The following is a 14780-nucleotide window of genomic DNA, read 5'->3' as shown; positions in this document are numbered from 1 at the left end:
CAGACCTAAAGCTATTGGGTAGGTCAAAAAGAGGTAGGCATCCACACAGAGGGCATCCAGATGTGACATGTTAGAACCTAAGCAAGAAGACAAGGGATTCATACATGATGTGGTAGGCATGGGGAAAGAGCCTAAGTAGGGGGAGAACAGTGTCCACATGGTATGGCCTTGTATGGGAAGTTAGAGCCCTCATGGAGTGAAGTGAGTGTACCTGCATGAGGTCAGGCTTGGGGTATAAGATCAGGGTAAAGGGATGTCCATGCAGGAGTGGCTCACTATGTGGTGTCAGAGTCCAAGCAAAGTGAGGATAGAATCCACATGCGGTGGGAAGGAGAAGCCTGACCTAGCGTATCAGAGTCTGAGCAAGTAAGGAAGGCATCCGTGGAGGTATGGTCTGGAACTGTGTTGGAGCCCAGGCAGAATGAGGAGAGGATTCACATATAGCGTTGATCTGGAGAGAGGTATTAAAAACTAAACAGGTAAGGGGACATCCATATGTTAGGGCAACCTCACATGAAGTGTCAAAGTCCAAACTAGGTGAGGAAGCCTTTAATGTGGGGGAGGTGGCTTGGCATGGGAGGGGTCAGAGCCCTAGTGGGGTAAGAAAGGAATCCATACATTGGAGAGGCCCAAAGCTAAGTTTCAGAGTCTGAGCAGGGTAAGAGAGGGGTACAAGTGGAGGATCCGCCTGTAGGTTGCCAGATTACATGCTGGGCACCCAGTTAAATTTGAATTTCAGAAAAACAAAAAATATTTTTAGTATAAGTATATCCCCAATGTTGCATGGGCTATACTTATACTTAAAAAAAATTTTGTTGTTTTCTGAAAGTTGAATATAACTAGGCAACCTATATTTTTATTTGCTAAATCTGGTAACTCTACCACCCTAAAGTGGAGTATCAGAGCCCAAGCAGGAAGAACAGGGTACCCATGTCAAGGAGGGAGTAGAAGCAGTGATGGGAGATTAGAAGCATACTGGAGGATGGATCAAATAAGTAAATAGATTAAGGATAATGGAGCCAGTTTTCTCACTGTATTTGTACTCTGTATTTCCATTGTATTTGTACTCAGTGGAATACAAATATGAACAGGAAGAAAACAAGCATGAATTTTGTGGTGATGATTTGGAATTAGAGGTATTAGAACTTAAGGGTTTCAGTAAATATAAATAAACATAGATGTAAATATTTGTATGTGTATGTATCAACATACATATATTCCCTAGCTCTGAGACAGCCTTGGAACAGTGTCCCCCCCACCCCTAAAGCAATGAGCACAATAGTACTCAGATCTTGGTTTCTAAATTCCAGTCTGCACTAAAGGGAACCAGGGCTCACTGGAGAAAGGTCAGATTCAACGGCTGGGGCAGGAGAAACATAAGATAAGCCAAAGCATCTTTTTATACCTGAAAGCAAGGGAGTGCTCAAAGAGTGATGGAGACATGTAACAAAAAGGACACAGAAGCCATCTTAAAGGGCTCTTACTGGTCAAATCTGGGACAATTTGAGCACCAAAATAATGATAATAGTAGTCAGTTATAACTCACTGGCTTAAAACAAGAAACTATGATTCATACTGATATAAATTAATAAATGAATAAATTAAAAGTTTGATGAGTAACAGTTTATTTGCATAGTTCGGAAGTAACTCCCCATAGAAATACTTAATTACTAAGGGAAAAGAATAACTTCACAGTGGAACAGCCTGGCGGACATGACCTTAATAAAATGATCAACGTGAACATCACCAGCAACAGGAAGTATCAAAACCAAAACCCTGCACCACCTGAGAGAATACAGTGAAGAGAGCACATCATCACTTCTGTGGTATTCCTACGAAAGATACAAAACCTAATCCAACCACAAGGAAGCGTAAGTCAAAATTGCAGATTTGTTTAAAAAACTGAGGATTTCTCCACAAAATAAGTGCCTTGTTATCTTCACAAGTGTCAAGATCTGAATGTCAAATTGAATGAAGAACTGTCCCAGACTGATGAAAATAGAGAAATAGAAAACTAAAGTTATTGAGGTATGAATAATATGAAGAAAGGAAACTACGGGAAATATGCAATTGGCTCAGTTTCTATCATTAGTAGCTTTAAATACGTATTTAACATCTGAGCAGATAAGACTAGTAAACTTCAGGTGCAGATCAGGGCTGTATTTCAGAATCATTAACATATGGATAAGACTGAAAATGTGAAGAAGGAAGAACATACTCAGGTACAACTCACCCAAATAAAAATAGACAGAAGAATGGTATACCAAGAATAGAATCCTAGGAAAAAAAGAGGGACAAGGAGAAGAGGGTGTCCTAGTGTACCCTTTCTTCTTTTTTTTAATAAATTTATTTATTTGTTTGTTTATTTGTTTATTTTTGGTTGTGTTGGGTCTTCGTTGCTGCCCGCGGGCTTTCTCTAGTTGCGGCGAGCGGGGGCTACTCTTTGTTGCGGTTTGCGGGCTTTTCATTGCGGTGGCTTCTCTTGTTGCGGAGCACGGGATCTAGAGTGTGCGCAAGCTCAGTAGTTGTGGCGTGTGGGCTCAGTAGTTGAGGCACGCGGGCTCTAGGGCACACAGGCTTCAGTAGTTGTGGCTCGCGGGCTCTAGAGTGCAGGCTCAGTAGTTGTGGCACACGGGCTTAGTTGCTCCGTGGCATGTGGGATCTTCCCGGACCAGGGCTCGAACCCGTGTCCCCTGCATTGGCAGGCAGATTCTTAACCACTGCGCCACCAGGGAAGCCCCCTAGTGTACCCTTTCATTAAAGTGTGCTCATTGAATTGGCAATATGAAGATCATTAGGGACCTGAAAGTAGTTTCAGAGGAATAGTAGGGTAGCAACCAGATTTCTATGGATTGAAAGTGAATGGAAAGTGAGAAAATAGAAATATCTAGGACAATATCACTCTGTCAAAAATCTTGGCTGAAGAATTCCCAGTTTAAAATAGCATCTTACTAGTAGGTTCCACCAAAACTTCTCCTAATTCTCCATTAAAATGCTAGTAAAAACTCTTTCATTTAGCTAATCAACAAATATTTAGTCAGTGATAACTATGTGCCAGACACTGCACCATGCAGGGGGTGTAGAACGATAAGGAGAGAGACATACTTTCTGCCCTCTTTGAACTTACAGTCTAGCTAGGAAGATAGGCATTTAAAATAAGACATAATATTGTAAAGTATAAAACTATCATTTAAAATTTTTATTTATTTATTTAAACTTCTATGAATTTTAATATATGTATAGATTCAAATTATCACCACTCCAATCAGATAGAGAACAGTTTCATCATGCCAAAAAAATACTCCTTTGTGTTGTCCCTTTATAGTCACACCTTCCTTCCACTCCTAATTCTGGCAGCCTCCAAGCTGTTCTTCACCATTTTAGTTTTGTCTTTTTGAAAATGTCATATAAATGGAATCATATAGTTTGTAACTTTGAAGACTGTCTTCTTTTGTTCTCATGATCCTTGGAGATTCATCCACGTTATTGTATACATTAATACTTCATTCTTTCTTTGTTGAGTAGTATTCCATTACATGGATGTACCACAGTTTGTTGTTCTTCATTCACTGAAGGACATCTGGGTTGTTTTCAGTTCTTGGCAATTGTGAACAGAGCTCCTATAAACATTTGTGTACAGATTTTTGTGTGGATATATTTTTATTTCTCTAGGGTAAATACCCGGAAGTGAGATTACTGGATCATAATGGTAAATATGTGTTGAACATTATAGGCAAATACCAAATTTGTTTCCTGAGTTGTATACCATTTCTCATCCCCATCCCCACCAGCAACGTATGGGAATTCCAGTTGCTTTGTTTTTTCATGAGCACTTGGTATTGTCAGTATGTTTTATTTTAGTCATTCTAATTGGTGTGTAGTGGTATCTCATCTTGGTTTTAATTTGTATACCGCAAATGGCTACTAATGTGGAACATCTTTTTATGTGGTATTTTCCCTCATTATGTCCTCTTTGGTGAAGTGTCTGTTCAAATCCTTTGCCCATTTTTTAGTTGGATTGTTTATCTTGAGTTTTGAGAGTTCTTTATATATTATAGGTGTAAATCCTTTGATTGATATATAATTTGAAAACATTTTCTCCCATTCCGTATCTTGTCTTTTCATTCTCTTGACTTTCAAGTCTTTTTTTTGAAAGACTTCATGTCTTTCATGAAGCAAATGTTTTAATTATAAAGTCCAACTTATCAATTTTTTTTCTTTTACAGATTGTTCTTTTGTTTTCATGCCTAAGAACACTTCACCTAACCTCAAATATTTTCTCTTATATTTTCTTCTAATAGTTTTACAGTTTTACATTTAGATCTATGATCTATTTTAAGTTAATTTTTGAGCAAGATGTGAGGTTTATGCTGAAGTTCTTTAATTGAATGATTGATTGCACTTGGAAGACCAAGTATTCCATCACCAGTTGTGGAGAACACTATCCTTTCACCATTGAATCGCTTTTGCACTTTTGTCAAAAAGCAGTTGAGCTTATTTGTGTGTTCTCTATTCTGTTCCATTGATTTATGAGTCTATCCCTCCACGAACCCACACTGTTTTGATTAATGTAGCTATATAATAGGCCCTTAATATCAGGTAAAGTGATTCCTCCTACTTTAATTTTAAAATATGGTTTTAAAGTGCCTGGCCTTTCCATATAAGTTTTAGAATAAGCTTGTCTTTGTCTATAAAAAGTCTTTCTGGGATTTTGATAGAAAATGCATTAAATCTATAGATCAATCTGGAGAGAATGGACATTGACTATACCAAGTCTGCCAATGCATAAACACAATTTGTTTCTGCATTTTGGGGGAGAAACATTTTGAGTTCTTTTATCAATGTTTTGTGATTTTCAGAATATATATTCTGTACATATTTTGTTAGAGTTATCTCAAAGTGTTTCATTTTTTCTGAGCTGTTGTAAATGGTATTTTTAAACTTTTTGGTTATCTTTCTGTTACTGATTTCTAGTTTGATTCCATTTTAGTCAGAGAACATACTGGATATGGATATCAGTTCTTTAAAATTTTTGAGGTTTGTTTTTTTGGCCTAAGATACATTCTACCTTGGTATATATTCTATGAGTGCTTTAAAAAGAATGTATTTCTGCTATTTATGTGTTCCAAAAAATGTTAATTTGATTCTGTTGGTTGATGGTGTTGAACGTCTATATCCCTAATGATTTTCTACCTAGTTATCCTATCAATTTTTAAGAGAAGGATGTTGAAGTTTCTGGCTATAATTGTAGATTTTGCTATTTTTCCTTTTATTTCTGTCAGGTTTTTTTTTTGTTTGTTTTTGTTTTTTCATGTGTGTTGAAACTCTGCTGTTAGGTGCACATACAATTAGAATTATTATACTTTCTCTTGGTGAATTGACCATTTTGTCAATAAGTGATGTCCCTCTTGGGGCATTGGATGAAGGTAGTCAAAATGTACAAACTTTCAGTTATAAGATAAATAAGTACTGGGTTGTAATATACAAGATGATAAATATAATTAACACTGCTATATATATATATATATATATATATATATATCTCTGAAAGTTATTAACAGAGTAAATCCTAAGAGTTCTCATCACAAGGAAAAAAATTTTTCTTTTTTTTTTACTTTGTATCTATATGAGATGATAGATATTCACTAAACTTACTGTGGTAATCATTTCATGCTATATATGAGTCAAATCATTATGCTGTATACCTTGAACTTATACAGCATTGTATATCAATTATATCTTAATAAAACTGCACAGAAAAAAATAAGTAATGCCCCTCTTTAATCCCAGCAATTTCCTTTACACTGAAGTCTATTTTATCTATGTAAATATAGGCACTTCAGCTTTCTGTTCATTTATGCTTATTTTTAAACTGCCTATATTTCTTATAGACAGCATGTAGTTGGGTCATGTTTTTTAATCCATTCTGACAATCTCTGTTGTAATTGGTGTATTTAGACCACTTACATTTAATAAAATTATTACAATGTTTGGATTTAGGTCTGCCATTTTATTTGTTCTCTGTTTTTTCCCTCTATTTTTTTACTGCTGTTTCCATTTTTATGCCTTCTTTTGCATTATTTAAACATTTTTCAGTGTTTCATTTAATTTGTCTATTTTGGTTTCAACCTATCTCTTTGTATAATTTTTTCAGTTGTTGTCCTAGGGATAACAACATGCATACTTAACTTTTCACAGTCTATTTAGAATCAATATTTTACCACTTCATTTAGAATGTGGAAACCTTACCACCATATAAAACCCTTTACCTTACCCCATAGTTATTTTACATATTAAATCTACATACATTGAAAATGCCATCAATGCTATACTTTTTGTTTTCAACTCTCAAATATATTTTAAATAATTCAAGAGGAACAGAATAGTCTATTATATTTACCCAGATAGTCTATTATTTTTATCATTTTGTGGCTCTCCCTTCAATTCCTGATAGTGCAGGTTTTCTTCTGGTATCATTTACCCTTGATATGAGGAATGTACTTTAGTAATCCTTTTAGAGAAAGTTTGCTGGCCACAAATTCCCTTAGGATTCCTTCATTTTAAAATGTCTATATTTCTTCATTTCTGAAGGTTATTTTTGCTGGATATAGAATTGTTTTCTTGACAGTTCTTTCCTTCCAGCACTTCAAAAATATTGTAGTATCCACTCCCTTCTGGCCACTCTGGTTTCTGATGAGAAATCCAGTCATTTAACTCTTTCTTGCTTTATAGGTAATGTTATTTTTCTCTGACTTCTTTCAAGATTTTATTTTATTTTTTTGTCTTTAACTTTCAGCAGTTTTAATGTGTCTGAGCATGGATTTCATTGGGCTTATTCTGTTTGATGTATGCTCAACTTCTTGAATCTGTAGGTTTATATCTTTTTTCCAAACTTCAGAAGTTTTCAGCCATTATTTTCTTATTTTTTTTTTTCACCATCACACTCTTTCTCTTCTCCTTCTGGAACTCTGATGACATGAATATTAGACTTTTTGTTGTCCCACAGTTTCCCTGGGACTCTCTTCATTTTTTAATCTTCATTCTCTCTTTCAGATTGGATCATTTCTGTTGATCTATTGTCTTTAAGTTCACAGACTCTTTCCTTTGTCATCTCTATTTTGCTATTGAGTGCTTCCAGTGAGTTGTTTTGGTTTTGCTTTTTTGGTGAGACCCGAAAGCAGAAAACCCAGCCAAGTCATGCTGGGACTCCTGACCACACAAACTGTGAGGTAATAAATGTGTGTCATCCTAAGTTTGTGGTATTTTGTTACACAGCATAGAAAACAAATGATACTGAAAGAAAAAAAAAAACTGATACATGATCTATACAAAAAAGACTCAAAGAAAAATAGAAAAATGAACAAACAAATGGCAAAATAATACTGCCATCAATCACCAGAACATACTGCCATGGAACAGACAGGAAATGAGAACAGATATACCATCTTTGAAATAATCTTAATAAAGAACCTTAAAACAAGAGATCAAAGCAAAGACACAAAGATCAAGGAAGATATGGCAAGATAACAGAAGATAAAACCACTGGCATACCATAGGAAAAACATGGGGAAAAAAAGGTAAAATAATTACAGAAGTAAATATCACATTGAAAACAGCACAAGGAACCAAAAATGCTGGAAAACACAGTAAATGCAAGCAAGGAATTTAAAAGATTAAAGAGAAAAGTATAAATATGCACTGATAATCAGATTTAACACATGAATAATTAGAGGCCCTGAAGAACAGAACCAAAATAATAGAACAGAAAATAAAGCTATAGCTAAATATATAGATATTTAAAGAAATAATTAAAACCTTCAGAAATAGAAATTCTCGAATGTGCATACTATGGAATGTAAACAGGGGTGGCCACTATGGAAAATAGTATGGAGGTTCCTCCAAAATTAAAAATACAACTACCATATGATCCAGCAATTCCACTTCTGGGTATTTATCCAAAGAAAATGAAAACACTAACTAAAAAAGATTAATATACTCCCATGTTTATTGCAGCATTATTTAGAATAGCCAAGATATGGAAACAACCTAAGTGTCCATTAGTGGATAAATGGATAAAGAAAATATGACACACATATATATATATACAATGCAATATTATTTGTCCATGAAAAAGAAGGAAATCTTGTCATTTGTGACAACATGGATGGACTTTGAGGGCATTATTCTAAGTGAAACAAGTCAAACAGAGAAAGACACATACCGTATGGACTCACTTGTATATGGAATTAAAAACAAATAAACAAACAGACAAGCCAAGCTCATAGATACAGAGAATGGATTTGTGGTTGCCACAGGTGGGTGGATGAAATGGGTGAAGGAGGTCAAAAGTACAAACTTCCACTTCCAGATATAAAATAAGTAAGTCATAGGGATGTAATGCACAGGATGGTGACTAGTTAGTATTGTATTACATATTTGAAAGTTGCTAAGAGAGTAGCTCCTAAAAGTTCTCATCACAAGAAAAAAAGATTTTGTAACTATGTATAGTGACAGATATAAAATGGACTTATTGTGGTGGTCATGTCACAAAATATACAAATATTGAATCATTATGTTGTGCACCTGAAACTAATATAATGTTTTATGTCAATTATACTTCAATTTTAAATAAAATAAAATAAAAAACCTTGTAAAGAAAAAAAAGTGTATACTATGTGCCAGGAAAATGTGACACAAAGTAGTCACCATCTAGACATCCCCGAGTAAGTTAGAAGAAAAAAAAAAGAATCCTTTAAGCATCTAAGCAAAAATGTAAAATCATTTATTAGAGAGTTTAACAGTCAGTTGAATCAGAAAAACAGCCACTGTAAGTATTCTGACAATACAGTATTTAGAGTAGGAAATATAACTTATATGAATGCTCTAGGGTAGTGAAGATCAGAGAAGTTGCCATGAAAAAAGCAGAGGAAGCATCGTCAAAAGGTCAGGGAAGCAGACGTTGAAGACCTCTTAGCCTGGAGCACCAAATAGGTGGTTCTCAAAAGCTTACCAGGAAATTGCTGCAATTCTCAGGAATCTTTGAGAAAGCTCCCACAAACTGCCTCAGTGTTCAGCAGCAAAGCAAATAGTCTCCCATTCTACCAAAGAAGTAACTGTGAATCTCACATCCATTGAAGTCTCTGGCCAACAACCACCTCTGAAGAATAATGGTCTTCTTTTAAATAATCCAAATTTCACTAGCAGTCCTGTCTTTGGCAAACTCTAACCTGAAGCTATACAGAGAAAGGAATTCACAGAAAGATAGTTAGGTCCATTTTCAGCTCTACAATACAAAATCGACTTTACACTGGTATGATAGTAATGCCACATTGGCAATTGACAGTTCTGCATAGAAGAGAAAAATTCAGGCTGGCCTCAAACTTCTCTACAATAACAATCAATGCTAAGAGTCAGCAGAGTGATGCCTATATTGTCCTTGATACAAGAAATGTCAACCAAGGATTTATAAACAGCCCAAACTTATTATTCACATATAAGCAAATAGACCAACATTGTGGGAACATTCAGTAACTTGTGGTATATAGTTCTCATGAGCACTTCAATAAACTACTAGAAGATGACTTTCACCAAAAAGATAAATGGAAAAGCAAAAAGCTGCGCTGAAAGAATTGTCCTTAAGCATTGAATCTTAACTGATAGACAAAGACTAAAACAAACCTGAAGGTTATAATTATAAAACAAACTGTACAGGTAATAAATTCTGGTGATATATATATATATATAGAGAGAGAGAGAGAGAGAGAGTATACACATAATATATAATATACATAAAATTCATAAAACTTGGGAGGAGAAGAGAGAGGAAGAAAAAATGTGCTTAATTTCATCATCTTTTATAGCCAGGGGCCAAAAGATATTATTTAAAGCTGATAAATCAAACAATAGAGATGTAAGTAAATTTAAATGTATTTAAATATGTAATCAAGTACAAAAGTAAAGGAAGAATGTAATGAATGAAATTTAGTGATGAGAACTGAAGATGAAAAGAAGAAACGTACTAATTACATCATTGCTCATACTAAGCAATAAATGGGTGTAGATACACAGAATGAAGTAGAGAAAATACAGACTGTATGGTAAAAGATTTTTTTTAAGGAGGTCTAAAATAGAAATTATTTCATAAAATATGAAGTAATAAATAGCCAAGCACAAAAGGCTAAAATAACTTCAAAGATCCACCAGAAGTTCAGTTCATCTCCAAGGTGCCTGAGGAGTGATTTCTAAATTTTCCTCTAAGGGTACCATCATTGCAAGACAAAGCCCTGGTTGACATTGGGCTCTCTATGGGTGAGACTGCATTTATTCTCCCACTCTCCTTTCTAGTGGAATCTGGGAATGATTGTTTGACCTTCTCTGCCCAGGTGAGCAGAGGAAGGGAAATTTATTTCCTGAAAAGTATGATAGCATTGGGCTAGATAGCAAAAACAAGGAATACCAGGCTCTGTATTTAACCTTGCCATCTAGGAAATGAAGAACAACTGAAAGCCTCTGAAAATAAGAATTAAATGAGTAAACTGAGTAGATTCAGAAAATTAATTTTGAATGATCTTGGGGGGAAGTGGCGAGAAGAGAGATAAAAATAAGAGATGTTCTAACAAGACATTGTGAATTAACTATACTTAATTTTTTTTAAAAAGAGAGATGTAGAATTCTAGAATGTCGAACATGGAACAATCTTTGAAAGGCAGGAGTGGAGTGGCTTATATAAGTTGACAGGATTTAGAGACAGAATTAGTACTAGAATCCACACCTCTTCCTCCTATACTTCCGTGCTCTCTCTGGCAGACCAGGAGGACTTTTACTAAAAGAAAATATGTTGTACTTTACAATTGGCTACTGGTTGAAAGGAAGACATCAAAGATGAGAGCATGGTGCCTGAAAACTAGGAGAATGATATTATTATTGTTGGGAAACATATCTAATATTCTAGGAAAGAAGAAATTTTATGTAACTTTATGAACCTTCTTTTTCTTTCTAGGTAACGCAGATCGTGACCAAGCCATATGTATGTATTGTTGTCCTTTATTTCTTGAACGATTTCACTACTTTATGTGAAATCCAGCTTTCAATTACTTCTTTATTTACAGATTACCGATTTTGGTATCCAAGATGGGAAGTACCCCGGCCAATTGTGTGTGATCCACTGTGCATAATTATTTTATTTCTGAGAATGCTGTGTTTTTCACTAAGTGCCACAATTGTTTTGATAATACAGTCTCATTTTCCAAATATATTATTGGAAGAAGAGATGGTTTTTATCCCTGAGGTAACTGGGCCAGCAAAGGAGGAGGAAGAGGTAGAGAAAGAGGAAGAGGAGGAGGAGGAAGAGGAGGAGGAGGAGGAGGGGGAGGGAGAGGAGGAGGAGGAGGGGGAGGGGGAGGGGGAGGGGGAGGAGGAGGGGGAGGAGGAGGGGGAGGGGGAGGAGGAGGGGGAGGGGGAGGGGGAGGAGGAGGAGGAGGAGGAAGGGGAGGAGGAGGAGGAGGAGGAGGGGGAGGAGGAGGAGGAAAAGGAGGTGAAGGGGTAAGATTTACCACTATCATAGGACAAAAATGTAATACAAAAAAGGCAAAAAAAATAAAATAAAAAACACTGAAAAAAAAACCCCACTGAGCTTTAACAAAAAAGAATATGCACAAACCACAATTGCAACACCTTTTATTCCCTTCTCTTTCCCATATTTATTCAACACATTTAAATTTGAAAAATGAAAAAACAAACAAAAAAAACATGTATTTTATAGTAAGTACTGTAAGACAAGTTCTTGGACACTAAGAGCAAATAAAGATGCAATGACAGAAATACTAAAAAAAGATTTGACCAGTCTAATTAATCTTAAGATTTCACTATGTTATTCTGATAAAGAATGAAATTTCCACTTTCTAAATATGTTTCTATCTCTGTGTTTTAAGTATTTTTAAATGGGTTAAAAAAATTCTTGAGTATTAAATAAGATTATACATGTAAGGTGCTTAGGACCATTCCAAGTTCAGGACAACCGTTTGATAACTTTTGATTTTGTTGTTTTTATCATTCCTATCACAGTTGTTATTAGTGGTGATGATGGTGGTGATATTTTCCATGTGTTATCAAGGCTTCTAATACCATTATTTATCTTTGTAGTATATGTGTTTTGGAATGGCTTAAGTGGTATTTGTACATGCTGTTAGGAGACAAATTTATTATTTCTACTTCATGTTCAATATTTCATTAAAGCCTTGCTGTAATTCTTTACTAGGCTATACAATTTGTTGACACCAAGGGCTAATAAATGTCAAAAGTTTAATTATTTGTGATTGAGCAATCTGGCTGCTTCCAAATTTATGTTATAAAATAAAATAAATTTTTTTAAATAGTTATTTACTTATAGTTATTCAATATCTATGTAAAAGTTCATAAATTAGTAATATAAATTAACTACTTACCACTTGTAGTACTAATAAATGAACTGAGTAAAAATGCATAACATAAGCAAAATACATCAAATGGTATAAACTTGATGTTTATTAACTGTATTATATCAAAAGCCTGCTCTTAAATGGGACAGCATGAGAATTATATAAAAAAGCAATGAACTATCCTCTTGTATTTGATAGTTTCTGGTTTTTTGTTTGTTTGTTTTCACTTGCTTTGTTTTGTTTTTCAAGAGCTCTGAGATAGATATAGATATAAATATAGATATAGATATATAAAATTTCCATGAAGTCAGCCTCTTTTCTACCCAGCCTCCTGAGATAAAGCCTGAGGTAGAGAAAAGGGCTGGTTCTCTACAGTGATTTTGTTTATTATTATTATCTTATATTTGTGTGTCATTTCATAGCTTCCAAAGTGCTTTCACATAATTATTTAATACTCAAAGCCACTCTGTGGAGTTGGTATTGCTTCCACTTTTAAACTGAGAAAACTGATTTTGCATTTGCAAAGTGGTTCAATCTAGGACTGAGAACAAATTACTTTCTGAACATTCTGATGCATTTATAAGCATAAATTCCTCACCATACCATGTTTTATTCCCACTGTGACAAACCTTGCTCTGTATCTATAATCTGACTCCTACTCCTCTACATCTACTCTTCTCCATGTTCTCTGGTGATTTCATGGAATATGATTGCTACAGGCCAGTGGTTCTTAACTGGGGGCAATTTTGCCACCTCTCCACCAATGACATTTGGCAGTGTTTGGGAACATTTTTGATTGCCACAACCAGGAAGGTGCTGCTGTTGTCTAGTGGGTAGAGGTCAGAAATGCTGCTAAACATCCTGAAGTGCACAGGACATCCCTCACAACAAAGAATGATCTGGTCCAAAATGCCAATAGTGTCATTTTGTTTTTGTGATTCTGTCTCCCTAGTTTGGGTGATGGTCCACTGACCACAGCTGAGCCCAGTCATGATGTTTGGTTTGGGGATCCAGACAGACATTTGAGGCAGGTCCTCCTTGGTGGCTAAAATTTTAATATGTGAAGCTCTGAGGCTATGTAGCATACCACATGGAAAGAAAGAATGAAGTCCAAACACAGAGAGAAGCAGTGAAAGACTGTTTGTTGTCTCTGATACCTAGTTTCATCCCAACGTTTCACATGAACTGTTTTGTTTTGTTTTTTCAGAATATATCCTAATTCCATCCAGTAAGCTTTTCTCTTTTCTTAGGTTATTTTGAATTTAATTCCTCTGATTCAACTGAAGGACATTCATACTACAAATTTATTTTAATTAAAATTTTCATTATTCCAAAACAGCATGAGCAAAAACTCAATTTATAGATGTTCTTCATATCATCATGTGGTCAAAGGAACAGTTTCTTCTTAAGTTTTATTTCCCAAATCTTTGTTTTTGGTATCATCTCTAGCTCTCCTAGAACCACACACCCTATGTGCTTAGAATACTTGTTTTTATCTTTATTGCACAAGTCACAGGTGGACTCCTTCAGCTAGATCAAGGGATTATTTGTATGAATCCCAGAGGTGTCTGGGAAAATTTTTCCATGGCACTGAGTTCAGGAATGTACTTTAACCAGGATATTCTAGCATAGATAGGCTGGGGTGATAGATGAGCATTTGCTTAATTCCTTAAAGTACTGTGTATTCTATTCTGCATTGTATAACTGAGAATATAGAAATGCTCCTGGCCCTGGTAAGGTAATCTCCAGAAAGTGTCTATACTACATTATGTGCAGGTTTGCCCCAGTATATGACTAGGCCAGAAGAAGACAGATATGCTTCTAGTCCTTCAGTCATTTACATTTTAACCTCTGCAACCATACATCTGCTGATGAGGTGTAGTACTAGGAAGTTTGCACGCTTTGGTGCTGGAGAATGTTGCTACTCTCTGCCATATATCCTGACATCCTTTTGTGTCCTTTACATGAGTAAAAACTGTTTGATGTTCTCAAGTGTTTATGCCTTGTTTATCCATCAATCCATTTACATTGTTATTGTAGCAGTTGTGCAGAATGGAAATGACACAAAGACTCCGTATCCAATATGGATAAATCTCTGTAGGGAAAACTTTCGGATAATAAAGGGGACAGAGATGATACCATGTGATACCATGTTGGTTTTCTATTTGCCTTTGATTTAGCTAAGGGCTGGGAAAAAAGAGTGTGAAAGAATCAGTATACTTTGTCAATAAATATTGACAAAATGTTAGTGATCCAATGCTATCCTGAGTCCTCCATTTAAATGGTCAAAGATCAAGTTTGTTATTCCTTAAAACCAGATAAAAGTGAAGATAGTTGGGTTTGCTATAGGTTCCTCAGTTTCCC

Source organism: Eubalaena glacialis, chromosome 11 (assembly GCF_028564815.1).
Source record: "Eubalaena glacialis isolate mEubGla1 chromosome 11, mEubGla1.1.hap2.+ XY, whole genome shotgun sequence".
NCBI classification, from domain to species: domain Eukaryota; kingdom Metazoa; phylum Chordata; class Mammalia; order Artiodactyla; family Balaenidae; genus Eubalaena; species Eubalaena glacialis.
Note: the sequence above shows the minus strand (reverse complement) of the source record.